General features: G+C 45.2%; 1 protein-coding gene across 1 annotated transcript in view; it reads right to left on the reverse strand.

The window, feature by feature from the left end:
* The window catches only part of IL1RAPL2 (interleukin 1 receptor accessory protein like 2), a 1,037,032-nt gene extending 1,022,995 nt beyond the window's left edge, over positions 1-14,037 (reverse strand). Inside the window, exon 1 of the mRNA XM_074207403.1 lies at positions 13,954-14,037. The gene's annotated coding sequence lies outside the window, so the exon portion shown is untranslated. The remainder of the gene's footprint in view (positions 1-13,953) is intronic.
* Between the last annotated feature and the right edge of the window lie 4,862 nt (positions 14,038-18,899).

Consider the following 18,899-nt stretch of genomic DNA (forward strand, 5'->3'; position numbering starts at 1 on the left):
GACTATATAAAATGTGAAAACTTTTGTATAAATAAAATCAATGTAGCTAACATCAGAAGGGCAAGTTGATTATGGAAAAAAAATCTCTATATAAAATATCTCTATAAGGGACCACTCTCCAAGATATATAGAGAATTAGCATAGATAGAAGATCAAAAGACATTCTCAATGAACAGTTTTCAAAAAAGATTATAAACTGCAGCAAAAAAAAAAATTTAGAAGCAAAGTGAATGTCCATTAGTTTGGAGAATGACTGTGGTGCTTGAATATTAATGAAATATTTTGTGACATAATAAATGACAAATATGAGAAAAACCAGAAAGATTCATACACAGTGATAAAAAAGCAAGCAGTAAGGAAAGGAAAAATGAAAACAGTGACTATAATGTATAAACAAAAAAAAAATAGCAAAGCAAAACTGAACATTTTGTAATCAAAACAAACAATCCTAGCCCTGAAAAAAAAGATGAGAAAATGAACTTCACTCCTTTCCTTGGAAAGGTGGGAAACTATGAGCGTAGAGTGTTGCAAATGCTGTCAGGTGTGGGTAAGATTTGTTAGACTTAACTGCTTCTTGTTCTTAAAAAGAAGTTTCTAAAGGACAGTGCTTGGCACATACTAGGAGCTCCAAAATTGCTTGTGATTGGTTGATAAATGTGTAGAGTTGAAAACTATGGGATGGCCTTTTTTACTTTATTTATTTGCATGCCAATCAAACCTCGCCTCCCTCCTGTGGGCAATTTGAAGAAACAGATTCATAAAGCAGGGTTCCATGGGCGTTACAAAGAATTTTCAGATAAATAGTTGTCTTAGACCACTTACTTGGATCAATATTGACTAAGTGGTGTTACTGGCTAGAGCCCTGTTTCGGAGGCAAGTCTAGCTATATGTGAGCAATTTGCTTAACCTTTATTTGCCTCAGCTTCCTTATCTGTAAAATGGGGGGTGATAATCATGGCACTTCCTATCCAGAATTATTAGAAGGATTAAATGAGATATGATTTGTAAAATGCTTAGCACAATGGCAAGCTTGCTTCCTTTCTTCTTTGTTTTTTTTTTTTTTTTGCAAGGTAGTGGGGTTAAGTGACTTGCCCAAGGTCATACAGCTAGGCTATATTAAGCTTCTGAGGCTGGATTTGAACTCAGGTCCCCCTGACTCCAGGGTTAGTGCTCCTTTCTTCCTTCCTAATTGAAAAAGGGGACAATTAAAAGATATACTTAATATTAGCCACAGTGCATTTTTTGGCTTCCTAGTTGAGCATGGTTTACTCAACCTCTGAAACTATGTTCTAAAAGTGTTTCCACTGGTGTCAGGGAGTATTTCTAGGTATTGTATTTAAATAGACAGGCACAAAGAGTCCAGAAGGTGGTCCTGCAGAGCTAAAGCCTAGCAAAGAAATGGCCAAAGAGAGCAGGTAGGTAGCCATAAGAACAGAGACACTGAGTAGAGAAACGATGCAAAGCAAAGAGAGCAACAAAGGAATTTATATCAGAGATGTGAGTTGCCCCAATCATACATATGTACCATGTAGGATTTTTCATATCTGTTCTCTGACCAAGCATGTTCTTTGCGCCCTAATCCCATTGGCTAGATAGCTAGGTGGTGCAGTGGACAGAGCACCAGCCCTGGAGTCAGGAGGACCCGAGTTCAAATCTGTTCTCAGACACTTGATACTGACTAGCTGTGTGAACCCTGAGCAAGTCACATGACCCTGATTGTCTCCAAGACGATCTCCAGTTGTCCTGATCCGTATCTGGCCACTGGATCTGGATGATTTTGGAGGAGAAAGTGAGGCTGGGGACTTAGCACAGCCCTCCCTCACTCCAGTCCAATTCATGTGCTTTCATGGCATCACCTGATGTCATGGTCTTCTTCAAGAAAGAAAGACATACAACAACATACAACAAGTGCCACTGATGTGTGAACATCATTTATATAGGGGTCAACTCTTGCCTTTCATTTACTCTGCAATATGAACAAATGAAATAAGTGCCGCATAAATGTGAGTAGTTATTGCTTTGTCTTTTATTTTGAAGTGTGTCCTCTGAGGCTTATGAATTATGGGTTTGAGTGGGTACTGAAACTAGAGGCTACCTTCTGGGGGCCCATATATTGTTCCATATGCTAGGTAACGATAAAGTATTATATAAATGTCATCTCTCTCAAGGGGTGTGTGTGTGTGTGTGTGTGTGTGTGTGTGTGTAAACAGCAGAAAGACAACAGGCCAGGAAGGAGAAAGAGAAATGAGAGTTGGGGAGAGAGGAAAATTGGAAGAACAGAGGAGAGAGGGAATACAAAGATACAGGTTGATGAAAAGGAGGCGGGAGAATAGTGAAATGAAATTTTTATGCAATTTTGCCAAGAACTTGTGAGAGAAGGTATCGCAATCACACGATTAGCAACATTTTCTTGTTTTGAGAACACAGTGGATAGTTAAATCAAGTAACTGGCATCTTCTACGCCTGCTATCCAGCAAAGACAGTAACATCACAACTGAAACTTCTCAACATCAACTACATATTCCCAGGACTTTGAGACAATAAACTAGATTGGCCAAGACCCTTGGTAGTAAGGAGTACAGAAGGCTAATGACATCTAACCACTTTGGGCTTCCTTTCTTTCACAAAAACCTATCAATAGTATTCTCCAAATTCTGGGATGCACTGTCTGGTGACTGGTAAAGGTCTCCTTTAGATAAGGCTTGCCAGTCATCAGACAGTACCAGTCTCTCTCTCTACCTACCTGAAAAGATTCAGCAGTTCTGCCATCAAAGGTGAAGGCTCCATTACCCTTCTTGGGCCTAAACTTGATGCTAACATCTAAGCAGTGTCTCAGCCTGTTTTCAACTGTAAAGGTGAAAGGAAACTGAAGCATTTTTTCCTTGGAAAAAACAATGATACAAATATAAATAAACCTCTGAAACCCAAACTACTGTTGGGTGGGTGTGTATAGGAGTGTGAGAGAATGTGTGTGTGTGTGTGTGTAGCAATCTACTGCTATGGGGACAGAGCGGGGCAGAGGCAGAAAAGGAGGAGACTGTCATTCTGGAGGATGTGCAAAAGGGGATTTGGTGTACTCTGAGAGCACTATTGTAGCTGCAGAGGCCTGGCAGACACCTTGAAAGGTTGACAAATTGGGCTCTGGAGCTGTTATTGACAGGATTTGGAGTCCAGTCAGTAGGATGTAACCAAGAGACTAAACTAACCACTAAAAAGGGTAAATCATGACTCACATTCAACGGGCTCAAGACATACATGCTTTCATTATGTGACATCCTAAAATTGACAATCAATTGGCCCGACCATAGTCAAGGTCCTCTCACTGCTTTATGCCAACAGTACTCCTAAAGACCCTCCATGGGCAATGTCCACAAGAACTTGACCAACAATCTGTCAAAGAATCTTAGGACAAATGGCTAGTCTGGCCGTTTTGTTTATAGAAATAGAGGGGTTTAATCGTAACAATATGAGACCAGATCAATGCCACTAGATGTTACCTTAAGAGTCATTCTGGAGAAGCCCAGATCTATTGATGTGTATAAGTTTTCCAAGGAAATGGGAAGGCCCTATGCAACAAATCATGGCAGTTGGCACAAATTTTGCTGTTCAGTTATGTTGGACCCTTTGTGACCCTATGGACAGGGGCAGACCAATGCTATCTATAGGGTTTGCTTGGGAAAGATGCTGGAGTGGTCTACAATTTCCTTCACCAGTGGATTAAAAAAAAAAACAAAGGTTAAGTAACTTGCCCAGGGTCATACAGCTGGTGAGAGTCAGAGGCTGATTTTGAACTCAGTTCTCCCTGAGTCTAAGCCCCACACTTTATCCCTTGAGTCAGCTGTAACATAAATGCAAGACTCAAAATAGCCTTCAGAATTGTACTGGAAACCTAGCATTATCAGAAGCAGATTTGTAACTCTTAATGGCTGGGAAATAACACTGACCTATAAAAAGTCAAGAATAACATTTTTAATAGATGCTGCCATACCAAATCCTCATAACCTCGAAACTGTGGGGAATGTAAAGCTTTTAAAATATAGATACCTAATGGAAGAAATCAAAACCATGTGGGAATAGGCCGAGTACGTTATCACCCCCATCATCCTGTCTGCTCCTGGATTTTTCCCAAAGATGCTTTCAGTGAGCCTATAAAAGATGAGCTTACAACCCAATACTTATAGTCAATAGCAAAAAAGTACCGATTTCAGACACTTGCGCGATAGTCCATTAAACATAAAAGAATAATATCAGAATACCGGTCTGTCACGGAATTGTTTCTATCTAAACTCCACGGAGCTAAATGAGAATAACAGGATAATAATAACAATAATAACAATAACATTCATTGCAGCCAGGCATTGCCATGGAGACGCTAACCAGCGTCTATAAGCCAATGGCGTGTTGGAACTGGAACTGCTGCTAAGGTATTTCGAAAAGAAAAAAAATGGAAGCAGCTTTGGAGTTAGTGTTCTGTCCTGTATGGATGCCATGGAGGAAAACATCAGTTATCTAAGCTTTTGACTAAGTTTTGCTCTCCAAGAGATTATAGGAAACCACTGAATTTTAGTCATTAAGGTCAATGAGGATGTTTGCTGAGCTGATAAAAACAATGATTGGTGAGCTAACCCAAGTGTTTTCTCCCGGCCTCTGAGCGAGAATGCTTAGCACAACTCCTAGAACATAGTAGGTGTTAATAAAAATCCAAGCTGTTTGCCTGACCCCATCCTTCCAACTAAGAAACTCCTCAAAGGGCTCTCTCTCCCTCCTTTCCACAAAGGAGAAGAAATAGAAGCGGAATAACTATTTCTATTCTGGTGGTCAAAAATGCCTGGTGCTAACTACTGCTTTCAGAGTTAACCCATTTGACCCTTTTGCTCTTGGACCTATTATATATTGTCTGCTACCCTTTATATAAAAGAAAGTAAGCGTTAACAACCTTCACTGTATATTCATGCCAGCGTCATAAATAGATGTTAGACAAACTGATCTGGCTGAGAGAAGTGGAAGACATATATATCCAACTTTAATGAGAGAGACGTACAGGAAAGCAACAGAGTAACGATTCTGCCCTAGGAGATCCCAGACTTTTTCGGTCATTCTATCCTTATATTCATCAGCCACCTCAAAGTTGATTTAAAGGAGAGTATAAACAGGGGCAAGATGAAAAACCTGGCACAAATAAAAAATCCTCTAGGCTAGAGAAGTTAAGATGCCCAGGGCAGACAAGCCAGCCAGAGACAAAGAAGAATGGGTACACTGCGCAAATCCTCCTATGGGGTCTTCTGTTGGCATCATGTCATTGCTCCCCTATGTCTACATCCCCTTTCTACAGTTTATTAGCAGATAAGGATCATAGAGTGAGAGCCTCCCCCCACCTTAAGCCTCTTCACTCATCTCTATCCTCTTGCTACTTGGTTCAGTCATTTTCACTTGTGTCCAACTCGTTGTGACCCCATTTGGGGCTTCCTTGCCATTTCCTTCTCCAGCTCATTTCATGGATAAGGAAATTGAGGCAAACAGGAGCAAATGACTTACCCAGGCTCACATAGCTATTAAGCATGAAGCCAGATCTGAACTCAGAAAAATAAGTCTTTTTGCCTCCATGATCAGAACTTTATCCTGCACTACCTAGCTGCCCCAACCTCTATACTAGCATGTCTTTAATGTCATCAGTGGAGACTTTAGTTCTATAATTAATGAAAATAGCAATGATAATAATCTCATTTTCTCCGGGTTCTCTAAAATGATCCTTAGGACAACTCCAGATACAGAGTACAAAAAAAACAATCAAGAAAAAAATCTGCAACTAGTTCTGTCAAGAACCTTAATGGCATCCTGAAGTCAAAGCACAATGGGACGAGCATATTCACTACAACTAAAATTTATGGAATAGAAGTCAGTGCATACTCCTGTAACTCTAAAATGGATCAAAATAGACTTGAAAAATAACCTAATAAAATCCCATGCATTAGTAATGAAACACAGAACCCATAACCCTAAGGCACCTATGGAAAAACTAACTCTTCCTCTTCAAAAAGGAGAGAGAAGATTTACAAATATCCTCAGGGGACAAAATGAACAAGTTAAGAAAATACTTGTGGAATAAACAGAGTTCACTTAGGGCAAAATTAGAAGGTGACAATAAGTACACATCACTGAATTTGTCAAATGTAACTGAGAATGATTTGCTTCCAGATGAAGTCAATGAAAAAGCTAAGAGTCAAGAGAAGACTCAAAAGGCTGTGTCTAACATCCACATGAACTCGACCAGGGAAATGTTAATAAGGAAGCACTGCACAAAAGGTTGAGCCACATAGATATATTTATGGAAAGAGAGGCAATTATGATGTCAATTCACAACCAGGACATCAGTACCAGAAATTATGGAAAGGTCTTCCTTAAAGATGCCAGATTTATACATCAATGGGGATTATGCAAGGAATAGTAGAAATCATGGAATACATCTTTGCAGACTGCAAAAATTTAGCACCCACTCGATGCCTAACAAGATCCAACCTAGTAGCTAGGATTATACATTAGAAGCTCACTATCTTTCATAAGCTGACAATAAATCCCTGTACAAATACCACCTCAAAATTTCCTGGAGAATTCAACAGACTATATTGAAACTAGACCACTATTAGCAACAGAACTGTTGCCCAGAATCATCCAGATATAACCTCAATCCATAAAAATAAATGAGTGTTGTTCATAGATGTTGCCATGCCAAATAATCAAACTCTATAAACTAAATGGAATTAAAAGCTTTCAAAATAGAAGAAATCAAAATTATGCGGGAACAAGATGAATAAATAATGAACAAAAAAGCAATTACTGAAGTACAGAGGATACAAATATTAAAAAAAAAAAGAAAGACCATCTAGACAGGAGAAGACAACATATATAGGAGAGACACTAGGTGGTGCTTTAGTGGATAAAGCACTAGGCTTAGAATCAGGAAGACTCATCTTCCTGAGTTCATTTATAGTCTCAGACATTTACAACTCTGGGCAAGTCACTTAACTGTGCTTGCCTCAGTTTCCTTACCTGTAAATTGAGCTGTAGAAAGAAAATAAAACCACTCCAGTATCTTTGCCAATAACACCTCCAAAGCACTCGTGATGAATCAATTTTCAATGACTGAATAATAAACATAGGGAAGTGATAACAAGGGTAAAGAGTGATAGAAAGCAGTGAGGGCAAGCTGTAGGGCAGAGGGTAAGATGGTTGGGTGGACCAGTAGCTAGGATATGTAGGTGAAGTGAGATCCAGTTTCCAGGGACAGTCAGAAGATATGGTGGGCTAAGAGAGCTATGTGTTAACCCAACTGAGTCTACAGTTCATGAACTTACAATTTACTACTTTTGTTCAACTTCCAAAAGTAATTTTTTGGGGTTTTTTTTGTTTTTTTTAGTTTTTGTAAGGGTTAAGTGGCTTGCCCAAGGCCACACAGCTGGGTAATTATTAAGTGTCTGAGGCTGGATTTGAACTCAGGTACTCCTGAATCCAGGGCCAGTGCTCTAGCCACCTAGCCACCCCAAAAAGTAGTTTTGTTCCCCTTGTTCCATAGTTCTCAGATTTTTACATATAATGGAATATTAGTGCTGTGACCTAGGTAGGACAGAGATCATTAATTCTCTTTTACAGATAATGTAGCTGAGATTCAGAGAGATGATTTCATTGATCCAAGGTGACATAACTAGTAAGTTGCTGATAGGTTTGCAAATTCTGAATAGACTTAAATGTGATTTAAAATGCACCATTCTTTGTATGTGGCACTACTGGCACAGCATTAGTGACTCCATGCTTGGAGTTATAGTTATGGCACAATGGCTTGCACATAGTAGGCATTCAATAATTCCTCCCTGAACTAAAGTTCTCTCTATGTTCATGGGAATGTACTTGCATTGAACTATCTAGAGTCCTTACCTCCAGGCTTTTGTAGGACCCACTGTTTCAAACAGCAGGCATTAAGTCATTGGGTCAAGATTAAAGGTATAGTCTCTGGGTTCACAGAACAGAAGTTAACTGGTTCACTTCGGAATCCAAGCAATACCCTTCATCTCACTGAAACCATGCTCTACCAGAAGTTGCTAATGGCTCACCAAGTGAATTAAAACTAACAGGCCCCTTGAAAGAGCTGTTCACCTTTGTAAAAACCCAAAGTTTTTTTTAAAATGCAAATGGCTGTAACAGAGAAAAACAAATATGAACTTGTAAGTAGAACCTCAAGAAAAAGTTAACTATCATCCAAGCAAGGGGCCTGGTTTCAAATTCACCTGACAATTCACAAGGTATTGTGAGACATTTGCAATATGGTCAGGGGATGAAGGGGGTTGTTCATTGCTCCAGTTAGCAGGGACCCCAGAGGCCATCTAAGTCCCACACCCTCATTTGTTTTTTTACAGAGTAAGTTGAAGTACAAAAAGGGGAAGTGACTTGACCAAGGTCATTCAGAAGAGATCCTAGAACTAGAGTTGGACCCCACCCCTTCATCACCCCACCCTTCTACCCTGACTTCTTTGGTGGTCTAATAGAGCCCATGAAAGGACTCGTTCTCAGGATCATATTTTTAAATGCATAAAATAAAACAAAATATATAGCATTAGGGGGCAGCTAGGTAGTGCAGTGGACAGAGCACCGGCCCTGGAGTCAGGAGGACCTGAGTTCAAATCTGGACTCAGACACTTAAAATTACCTAGCTGTGTGGCCTTGAGCAAGCCACTTAACCCCACTGACTTGCAAAAACCTAAATAAATAAATAAATATGTATATATATATATATATACATACATATATATGTATATGATTACAAAGGACAACAATTACATAGAAAATTACATATGAAAATATGAAAAACAGGTTTATCGATTTCAGGTTCAGAAGGGCCTCAGAAGCTATCTAGTCCCAGATCTGGTTAGAAGGGATCTTTGATACTCTCAAGCTCAATTCCCCCATTTTACAAAGGAGCAAACTGAAGCCCAAAGAAAGAAAGTGAATTGTTGAAGTTTACACTGCTAGTAAGACAGAAAGGATGTGAACCCAGACCCTCTGGTTACAAATCCAGTATTCTTTCCACTGTACTTCAGTCCAAACCGCTATTTTACAGAGGAGGAAACTGAGGCCCAGAAAGGGAAGGTACTTGCTCCCACCAGGCATTAACGGCCGACTCACAACAAGAACACAACGTTTCGGACTCTTAATTAGGTGTTCCTTCCATTATCCAGCTAGCAGCTCTTAGTGCTTAAACAATAGATACCAGTGGGACCCCTACCGGTCGAGCTTCGTTACCATAGACTTTTTTTTAAAAGCTGGAGGGGACCTTAGAGATAACTTCCAACCTTCTCATTTTACAAATGAGAAAACTGAAGCCCAAAGAAACGAACTGACCTCCTACAGTGCGACATAGCTAATAAGCATCTGAGGCAAAACTCGAACCCAAATCATCCTTAGTCCCACACCGGGCCTGGCAGGCTCTGACCATCTGCATCTCAGTTCCAGAAACAATTCCCTGTATACCAGCATAACATTCGTTTTCCTGTTCTTTCACTGGCCCGTATTCACCCCCAATGGAATAACAAATAAGGCATCCCAAGCTCAGAGGCAAGAGCTAATGAGCATTCAAGGGGCCACCACTTCCAATAAATTAGCCACCAGATCCTCCACTGGGATTACATCTTACATTTGGCTCTGCTTCTCACCCCTCTCCTTCCTTCCAAAGAAGGCTGCTTTAACCTAACCTGACCCAAACCCCCACCTCTCCAGAGACTGGAGCTTCAGCGGAATGAGGATATTCTCTCCCTTGCAGCTGCTCACTTGGGTGCCTGAGACTCCCAAACTGCCCAGAAAAGCAGGACATCAATCTGAGGAGTTTCCACCCGTTTGCAATTGGAATTGGTGATGGGGGGGGGGTATTCATAAATAAAAGGCTGTTTGGAGCACAATTGGACCTGGAGAATTGGGATCTCTTTCACATATCTGTGCACCTTGGTTGAAGAGTCCAGGGAAGGGGGGGGGGGCGCTTCCCAAACCCAAAGATCACAGCAACATGGAGGCCACCACAGGGTGGAGGAAGAGGTAGCCACAGCTCCCCACCCCTTTGCCTTTGCAACAGGCCTGCCTCCCCTTACCTAGAAGGGGCTTCCTTCTCACCTTCAGCCTCCTAGGATCCCTGGCTTCTTAAAGGACTAGCTAGGATTCTATCTCCTACATAAGACCTAACCTGGTCCCTCCATTTGCCAACCTTCTACCTCCCCAGCTCCAAAATGGTTGGTATTCCCCTGAATGGTTTCCCCTCTACAGAATGGAATATCTTTGCGAGCAGAACCAACAGGTCCCTTTTTGTCTGTATTCCCAGGCAGTTAGAGATTAATAAGTGCTGGAGGAAGCAAGAAAAGTAGTCTGGAATCCAAATCCAGAACAAACGACTGAGATTGCTTTCTCCTCTAAAATGTATCATCTTTAAGGGTAGGGACTGCTTCCTTTGTCTTTATTTTCCCAGCACCTGGCTAGTCCCTTATAAAATGATTATTGGCTGAGATGTCTCCCCCAACAGAATAAAGGTTCTTTGAGAACAGAAATGGTTTCCTTTGTTGTCTTCCTACCCCTAGTAGATAGCACAGCACCCCACACATACTAGGCACCCCAGTGTTGCCAGATGAAAGAAGTGTATTTAGCAGAACCCAATTCCTACAGTCATACAAAAAAAATCTGTTTACTGTGACTAGTTACTTCCTTAAAGAACTGGCTTTGGAAATCCAAGGTTTGCACTGTAGTTTCCTTACAGTACCAGGAAGAAGGCGCCTGTTGGTTGTTGGGGTCCCTTCCCCCCACCAGAGGAAAATTATAGACCAGAACAGCCTCAGTTAACCAAGTGTTTTTTTCAGTTGCATTAAATAATGCTAAAGGTAAGAGTTGAGTTTTTTGGAATTAGGAAGCCCCTGTATTTGGTTTGACACTGGAAAGTCATCACCAACCTCAAGGCATCTCTTCACCCTCCCCCCAAGGTAGAAGCCTACATCATCATGAGGTTTTAAAATCACAGACCCACAATGGATTGTGGCCGAATCTGGTCAAAACCGGTCAATTCTTAGACTGAATGAAGCCGTTTCCCTACTTGGAAATCCTGAAACAAGAGTTAAAGTAGTGGTTCACAATTCCAGCATTGATTCCAACGATTAAGAGGCAGGGCTTGTCTGAGTAGGTGTCCCAGAGGTGCCCCTCCCCCAAATGTCTATATATCCATGTACAGAGAGAGATAGATACATACATACCCTCCATATATATGTCCATACATATACACATCCATAAGCTAATATACACACATACACATACATATACATGGAAAGGGAAGGAAGCCAGGGTTCCAGGTTGTTTCAACCTCACAGGACCTGAGAATTTTAGTCTTCACCTGGAGTGAAATATTGTTTATTTTTTAAGATGAACTTTTGATCTTTTCAGGAAGGGGAAACTTCCTTTCTGAATTCAGATTTGCAACTCTTCTGGGCTTGAGAATCGTAGAGCTGCCTGGGCCACAGATAAGACACTAGTCCAAGGTCACAAAGACAGGATGCATTAAAGCTGACCTGGAACCCAGGGTTTTCCTGACTCCAAGACTGCCTTCTCCTTTTTCTTAAGCGAAACTGATTCCAAATGCCTAGCAGGGAACTTCAGTCTTTGCCTGTCAAGGTAACTTCTCTTAACTATGGTGTGTTTTTGCCCCCTGTTCTGATCAGTAACAACCCAAAACTGAGGCATGGTGGGTTAAGACAGTTCTCGGTCTGGCATAAAAAGAAACTGGAGAGCTACTTTCTCCCATCCACTCCGAAGCAAATAAGGACCAAAGATGATGACAGAAAAGGCTTGTGGGTGGTCCTAAAGTCTCCAGGCAGCTTCGCCTTGGTTTCTGTGGACAAAGGCTCTCTCTAACCTATGTTGGGATGGGAAGGGGTTGACGATATCCAAAGGAGACAGCACAGGGAATGCTAGCCGTGGAGTTTGGAGCCTGAGGTTCTCGTGTCATTTTGATCCTTATTACTTAGTGTGACTTCAGGCAATTACATTTCTCTCTGCAAGTCTCTCTCTGTCTCTCTCAGGAAAATGAGGGAGTGGTCTGGATCCCCAAAATCAACCTCAAAAGGAAACCGACTCAAATGGAGCTCTAGGGGCTTTATGTTAACTTAATTTCAAAGTGCCCTATTACGTACATTTTATTGGGTTTCTATTTATTTTGTTAAATATTTTCCAACTGCATTTTAACGCGATTCAGCTGGCGATCAGGACTGCTGGATGTTTTCTACCTCCGAAGCAGATGGCTCTGAGGTGCCTTCCAGCTGTGTGACATTGGGTCCTTCATTGCCCTGGACCTCAGTTTCCCTTTCTGTAAACTAAGGAGTCACATCGCAGTGGTTCTGAGGTTCTTTTTCAGCCCTAGACCCATGTCGGGTCTGTCTGGGCTGCTTCTGGGGTTTCTGAGAGGACGAGCAGGGCAGGGAAGGAGTGGAGGCTGACCAGACAGAGAAGAGAGAAATGGAAATCCAGAGTGTGGACGCTTGGCTCACAGTAGTGCCCTGCTCCTTCCCCGTCTCCCTGCCTGAAAGGGCCATCCCGGAGCCTTTGTCACCCCTTCCTCCCTAGAGTCCCCAAAGAAAGCGAACCTCCCTTTGTCCGGGGCAGCAGCCGGCAAAGCCAATCCCGACAGGTGGCTAAGCAATGTGCAAGGCAGCTGGGGAGCCCATTCGACCGGGCAGGCGAAGGTAACCCCCAATAGCCCCTGGAGAGGTGCGTGGGGCAGCCCCCCCCTGGAGCCCGTCCCTTCCAGGGGCCTTCCTCAGCTCACTTTGCTGCGAGGGGGTAGGGAGCTGGAGAACGGCTTCTAAGGACGAAAGCCAGTAGTCGACTGGGGCGGCCCGAGCTTTCCATGGTTTCCTCAGACTGGTCGCCCCCTGCCCACAGGTGACTCCAGGTTCCGCCGGGGACCGTCCCGCTCACCCGCGACTGCACACGCAGACATGCAAACACAGGCGGGATGTGGGAGTGGGCGGCCAGAAGGAGGAAAAGCAGCTGGAAGGGGGAGCAGCCAATGCAGCCCCACTGGGATCGAGTATTCGGCTGCAGGACGCACTACTCGCTGGGTGACCTTGGGCAAGTCACTTCACCCCTGCCTCGGTTTCCTCGACGGCCCGAAGAGGGAAGATCTTTGCCGGAGGGCTCCAAATAAATTTGGAAAAGGAATTTAACCCTCAAAAGTAGTCAACTGAGGGGGGACATGGCAGGCGGCTGTCTATACAGTGAGGGGCTGCTCCCTGGCAGAAGATGCCAAAGTGAGTTTAGCATGAAACCCCACGGGGGGGGGGGGCAGGTCAGGGCAAGGCAGGAAAACTCCAAGCCATACACACCCCCCTTTGTATCCGCTCGATCTGCACTTCCCGGGGAATCTCGGGGTGCCTGAGGGCTGGGGAATGAGCCCTTCCTCTCCCCCCCAGTTGCACACAAAACCACCCACTGCACGAAGCCCCCTGCGACCCCGGATCTAAGGCTTCCCCTTATCTCTTCCCCATGAGGCACATCGAGGTAGGAAAAAACCAAGGAAGCAGAGCGCGCGCCACGGATTCCCTGCCCAATGCCAAGCGCTGGCACAGCGGGCAAAGCGGCGACTTGGGGTCGGAGAAGCCCAGTGCTCATTTCGCCTCTCCCCGTCACAGCCCCTTTCTCAGCCGGGGCCTCGCTTCCCTCACCTGCGCCAGGGGAGAGGCGTGCCCACGAGCCCCGGAGTCGCTGCCAGCTCTCCGTCTGTGCAGGGCACCCGGCGTTTCTCCCAGCCGGGCATCCCTGGCTCCCGTTCCAGCTCGCAAACTTTCCGCCGCCAAAGCTTCGGGGGAAGCAAAAGCGAGCGGCGGGAGCCCGAGCGCTCGCAAAGTTGCCCTTCCCGGCCGCCCTCCTGCGGGCTCTTACCTGCTTGTGGCCGAACAGCGGGCTCGGCAGACAGACTTTAGGGCGCCTCCGATCCCATGGGGACAGCCCCCCGGGAGGCCGGCGGAGGCCGCAGCGGAGGGCCGGTGCTCCGCGGAGCGCGCCCCGGGTCCGCGCCCGGGTCCTTCTGTCCGCGGCCAGGCAGCGGCGCGCAGGGCGAGGGGCCCGGGACCTCCCCGGAGCGCCAGTGCCTAGAGGGCAGGGAGACGTTCAGGAGGGGTGCGGCCAGGGGCAGGGGGCCAGCCCAGGAAGTCGGCCCAAGCCCTCCGGAGCCGCTCCCGTGGGCAGCGGGCTCCGGGCCGCACAGGTGGCGCGCCAGGTGCGCCCAGTGCACTCGTCGGGGCGCCCCGCGGCCGGGGCGGCCGCCCGCCTCTCCCGGGCCGCCTGGCGGCCAGCGGCTCCCGCGGCCGCTCCCTCCGACCGCAGCCCCCCGGCTCGCAGCCTCCGCGCCCCCACTTTGGCGCCTCCGGGCAGGCGGACTGCGCTGGGGAAGGGGGTGGGGACTGCCAGCCCGAGCCCGGGCGCGTCACGGGGCCCCGCCCCCGCCCCGCCCCCTCCGCCCCGCCGGCCGGACCGCTAAGGGCGGCGGGGAGGGCCCCGGGGACGGAACTGCCCAGCCTCGGCCCCCCGCCCCGGCTCTGGCCGGGCCCCGGACCCCAAGCCCACGCTAACCCAAGCCGAGCGCCCGAGCCCGAAGTGCTCCTTGCCTCACCTTTCCGGGCGGGAAGTGTGACGCTGCAGCGCCGTCTAGCGGCCGGCCGCGAGAAGACCCGCGGGACGCGGCGTGCTCACACCGGGAGCCCCCGCGGCCCTCGGGCGCCCATGCAGGCCCCCTCCCAGGCTGCTAGGCGGCCGCCAAGCACCAGGCGTCTCTGCTTAAAGCGCACGCAGGGAGGATGGCCCAGGGCCCCCCCCCCATCCCCACAAGCAGCCCAAGCCCAGCCGGAGGCTCCTGGGGGAGACCAGGGGGCGGGGGCACCCGGCCCGGGGCGTCACCCCCCAGCTGTGGCACCCTGGGCCCGGCTCCTGTCTACGCCCCCTGTTCCCGTCTGTAGCCCTGTCTTCTGTACTCGGAGTCAAGATCCTCGAGAAGGCCCAGAAAGCCTGTGGGTCCCGTCCCACGGTCGTGTTTATGAACACCCGACGGGCAATACGCCCAGTCCCAAGGGGAGCCGAGAATATGCCAAGCCAGTCAGCCAGGGAGCCTCCAAGGCAAGGTCACAAGCCCGACCTGGCAGACCCAGAACGCGACGTGCGATCTCGAGACACTCACGCCCCTCAGTGGGCCTCCATTTCCTTCTCTGTAAAATGAAAAACGGCCACTGGCACCCTGTAAAAGCCCGTCCGACCCTGTAATCTACAATCATAGAAACACAGGAACATGTTGACAACAAGAGACTGTCCTCCGTTGCGATCCCCGCAATGGGGGAGACAAGGAACCCTAAAACCGAACAGGACTTTCTCTCTGCCCTCCCTGCTACCCATATTTTCTGCACATTCACTGTTTTCAATACCCCACTAACAATCCCATGTGTCAATCTGGCAGTAGATAGTTCAAGGGGCGACTAGGTGGCACAGTGAATACAGCACCAAGCCAGGAGGACCTCAGTTCAAACCCGGCCTTAGACACTGAATAATCACCTAGCTATGAGACCTTGGGCAAGCCACTTAACTACATTGCCCTGCAAAAACCTAAAAGAAAAAGGAAATAGTTCAAAACAGTAGTCCTCCCCTCCTCCCTATCCCCATGAATATAGCAAAAAAAAGGGGCATTTGTTTGTGGACTAGGGCAGCTAACTGCTATAGTGGAGAGAACACTGACCATGGCTCAGGACGACAGGACTTTGAATTCAGCATCATACACTAGACACTTAGTAGCTGTGAGACATTAGGAAAGTCATTTCCCCCACATGAGCTCTCATCCAGGGCCATCTCCAGTCATCCAGATTCCTATCTGGCCATGGGACCCAGATGGCTCTGCAGAAGAAAGGGAAGCTGGTGGCTTAGCAGAGCACCCACCCCCCCAAACTCAAATCCAATGCATGTGGTTGTCATGGCATCACCTCCCTGATGTCATCATCTTCTTCAAAAATGAAGGACAAACATCGGGATCAGAAGGCTGAAACCTGGAAGGAAGCCTGCAGAGGGGAAAGCAGATAGGTGCAAAATGTAAAGGCAATTAGGGATTTATGCAGCAGTGTGAGTAAGGTGGTAGGATTTGATTTCCTGACAAGATAACACTCTTTCACAAAATCTGAAGGGTCCCTTAGTCATCCCCATACCCAAAGCAATTGATATTATAATATACCCTACAATGGCCCATGGGCAGCTAGGTGGTACTGCAGTGGACAGAACATAGGATCTGAACATAGATTCCTCTTCCTGATTTCTGATCTGGCCTCACACACTTAGTAGCTGCATGACTCTTTGCAAAGTCCTTTAACCCCATTTGTCTCAGTTTCTTTACCTGTAAAATGAACTAGAGAAGGAAATGGTAAACCACTCTAATATCTATGCCAAGAAAACCACAAATGGCATTGGAGAGGTAGGTATAACTAAAAATGACTCAACTATAAAAACAAACTAAAACCTTTTCTTGAAAACCACCACCTTCAGAGGCAACCTCTTCCTCTTTGGGATAACTGCCATGTGATGTTGGGACTCTTATCCCAATATAAAGCCTGAATCTCCCTCTTCACAAACTTCCACCATTGCTGCTCTTAGTTGTGCCCTCTAGAGCCAAACAAGTCTGATCACTATTCCAAGTCAGCCCTTCAAATACTTAAAACTGCCTCTAAGCCTCGGCAGGTCCTTTGACCCTCAAAGTTAAGGCTCTTCCCACTAACCCATCTTAGATTTGGCCAATTTTATGCTTTGGAAAACCATCATCACCATTTCTGTTGTTTTGTAGTTCTTTATTTTTTGAAGTAATATTTGCTTGGGGTAGAAATAGACCAGAGAGCAGGCGGGCTTCTTTTTGTTACTAGGCCCACCTTAACCTGGCCTCTTTGTCACCCCCAAGCCTTTTAGTGAGCATCAAGATGACACTAACCACTAACATTCCCAGAATGATTGGTAGATGATCTATGGTATCCAACAGAAGTCACTTTCATTATCAGGGCTCTACTACAAAGGCTGTTGTAATGGTGCCCCTTAATCTCCCCCCCCCCGCCCCCTTCTGTACCTGACTTCATGAAGACAGGACCTTTAAACATTACATGAAGAAAAGTTAGAAATCCAGGAGCTAGGAGCACCTATCTAAATGTGGTGATGAGGATCCAGGACAGGTGAAGTCAAGAAGCCAGAGAAGATAGAACTAATTCTCTAGATTGCCCTTTAGCTCTTCCTAGCCAATGGGGAAGAGAGCAGGAAGACCAGCCACAGACAGTACTGAGACTGAGATGGAGGAAAGCAGCTCTGTGGACAGCACTATGGAGAACAAAAGACCCTTTGATCATACAGAGTGACTAAATTTGAGACTAAGGGTTTTCCTTTCATACTATGACATAAACACCTACTTATGCGGCTACATATGATCCTGTCCTAAATTCCTGGATGTATCACTTAACTTTGCCCTGTTCTGGGACCACAACCTCACTAGAAACGTTCATCCTTAATCAAAAGGGGAACCATAGGAAAGTCTTTATGGGTGTTGGTGCAAACCTAATCAACTGAAGATATACCTCAAATATCTTCATATATGAAAAAACTATTAAATTGTCCAGGAAACAGCTACTTAATCTAATGTACCAGTTGATTAATATTAAGAGATAATAAGAAGGCTTAATGAAGTACTTGGGAAAGGAGGTATGACTACCCCAAAACAAGACTAAAAAAACTCATTAAGTATGGAGAGCAATTAAAAGTTTGCACTGTTGTCAATTGTGTGACTTGTTTGTATTTATTTCTCCCAGGGCCGAGTGAGAGTTCAATATGTCACTCCTAAAAGAAAAAATGAAGGGATTTGAGGAATGAACTCCCTACAGGGTGTGCCACAGAAAACTCTCCAAGGGACACCCTACGGTTAAATTTTCAGAGTAAATATGTACCCCTCAGCAATTGGCTGTTGCTACAAATTAGCTTGATTCATTGTTTTCTTGATTGCCTAGATTTAAGAAAGTGTTAATAATGTGAATTAAATGGAAAAACCAATGCAATCATTCTACCTCCACCTCAATGGTTGTTAAATATTTACCAGCACACTTCTGTATTGCTCCATAAACTTTGCTTGTGCTCAGCAAGACACTAGTAGAAGGTTTGGGGAATGAAATCATCACTAAGCCAGAAGCCTGGTTACCAGAGACTAATAACAAGAGCATTTAAATAGTGCTTTTAGGTTTGAAGAGTACTTTATATTCATTATTTCATTTGTGCCTCACCATACCACTGGGAACAGCTTGTGGGAACAGATTAACCTAGAAGTAAAAGACAAATAAATAAAATGGAAAACAAAAGACTACAGAAATGACAAAAACCGAAAGCTTGTTTTGAAAAGATTTAAGGAGATTAATAAATCTCGACAGGACAACTAAGTGACCAAGTGGCTAGAGTGCTGAATGTGGAGTCAGGAAAACTGAGTGCAAAACTAGCCTCAGACACTCACTGTATGACTCAGAGAAAATCATCACTTAACTTCCAACTGCCTGTGTTTCCTCATCTAGAATATAAAGATGATAATAATAGTAAATCCTGAATTTTTAAAAAAGATAAAATAAAAATCAAATGAGCCAAAATATGATAAAATAAAGATAAAAAAATCACAGCAAATAGAGAAATAAAATGAATTATCAGCACCTGCTATATATAACATGCTACAAAAACGAAGAATGTAAAGGAAATGATTTGATGCAAAAATATAGAATATGAAAATGAATAAAACACAAGATATAAAACTTAAATACCCCAATGTCAGAAAAATGAAAATGAAC

The sequence above is a fragment of the Macrotis lagotis genome, chromosome X (genome assembly GCF_037893015.1).
Source record: "Macrotis lagotis isolate mMagLag1 chromosome X, bilby.v1.9.chrom.fasta, whole genome shotgun sequence".
Lineage (NCBI taxonomy): Eukaryota > Metazoa > Chordata > Mammalia > Peramelemorphia > Peramelidae > Macrotis > Macrotis lagotis.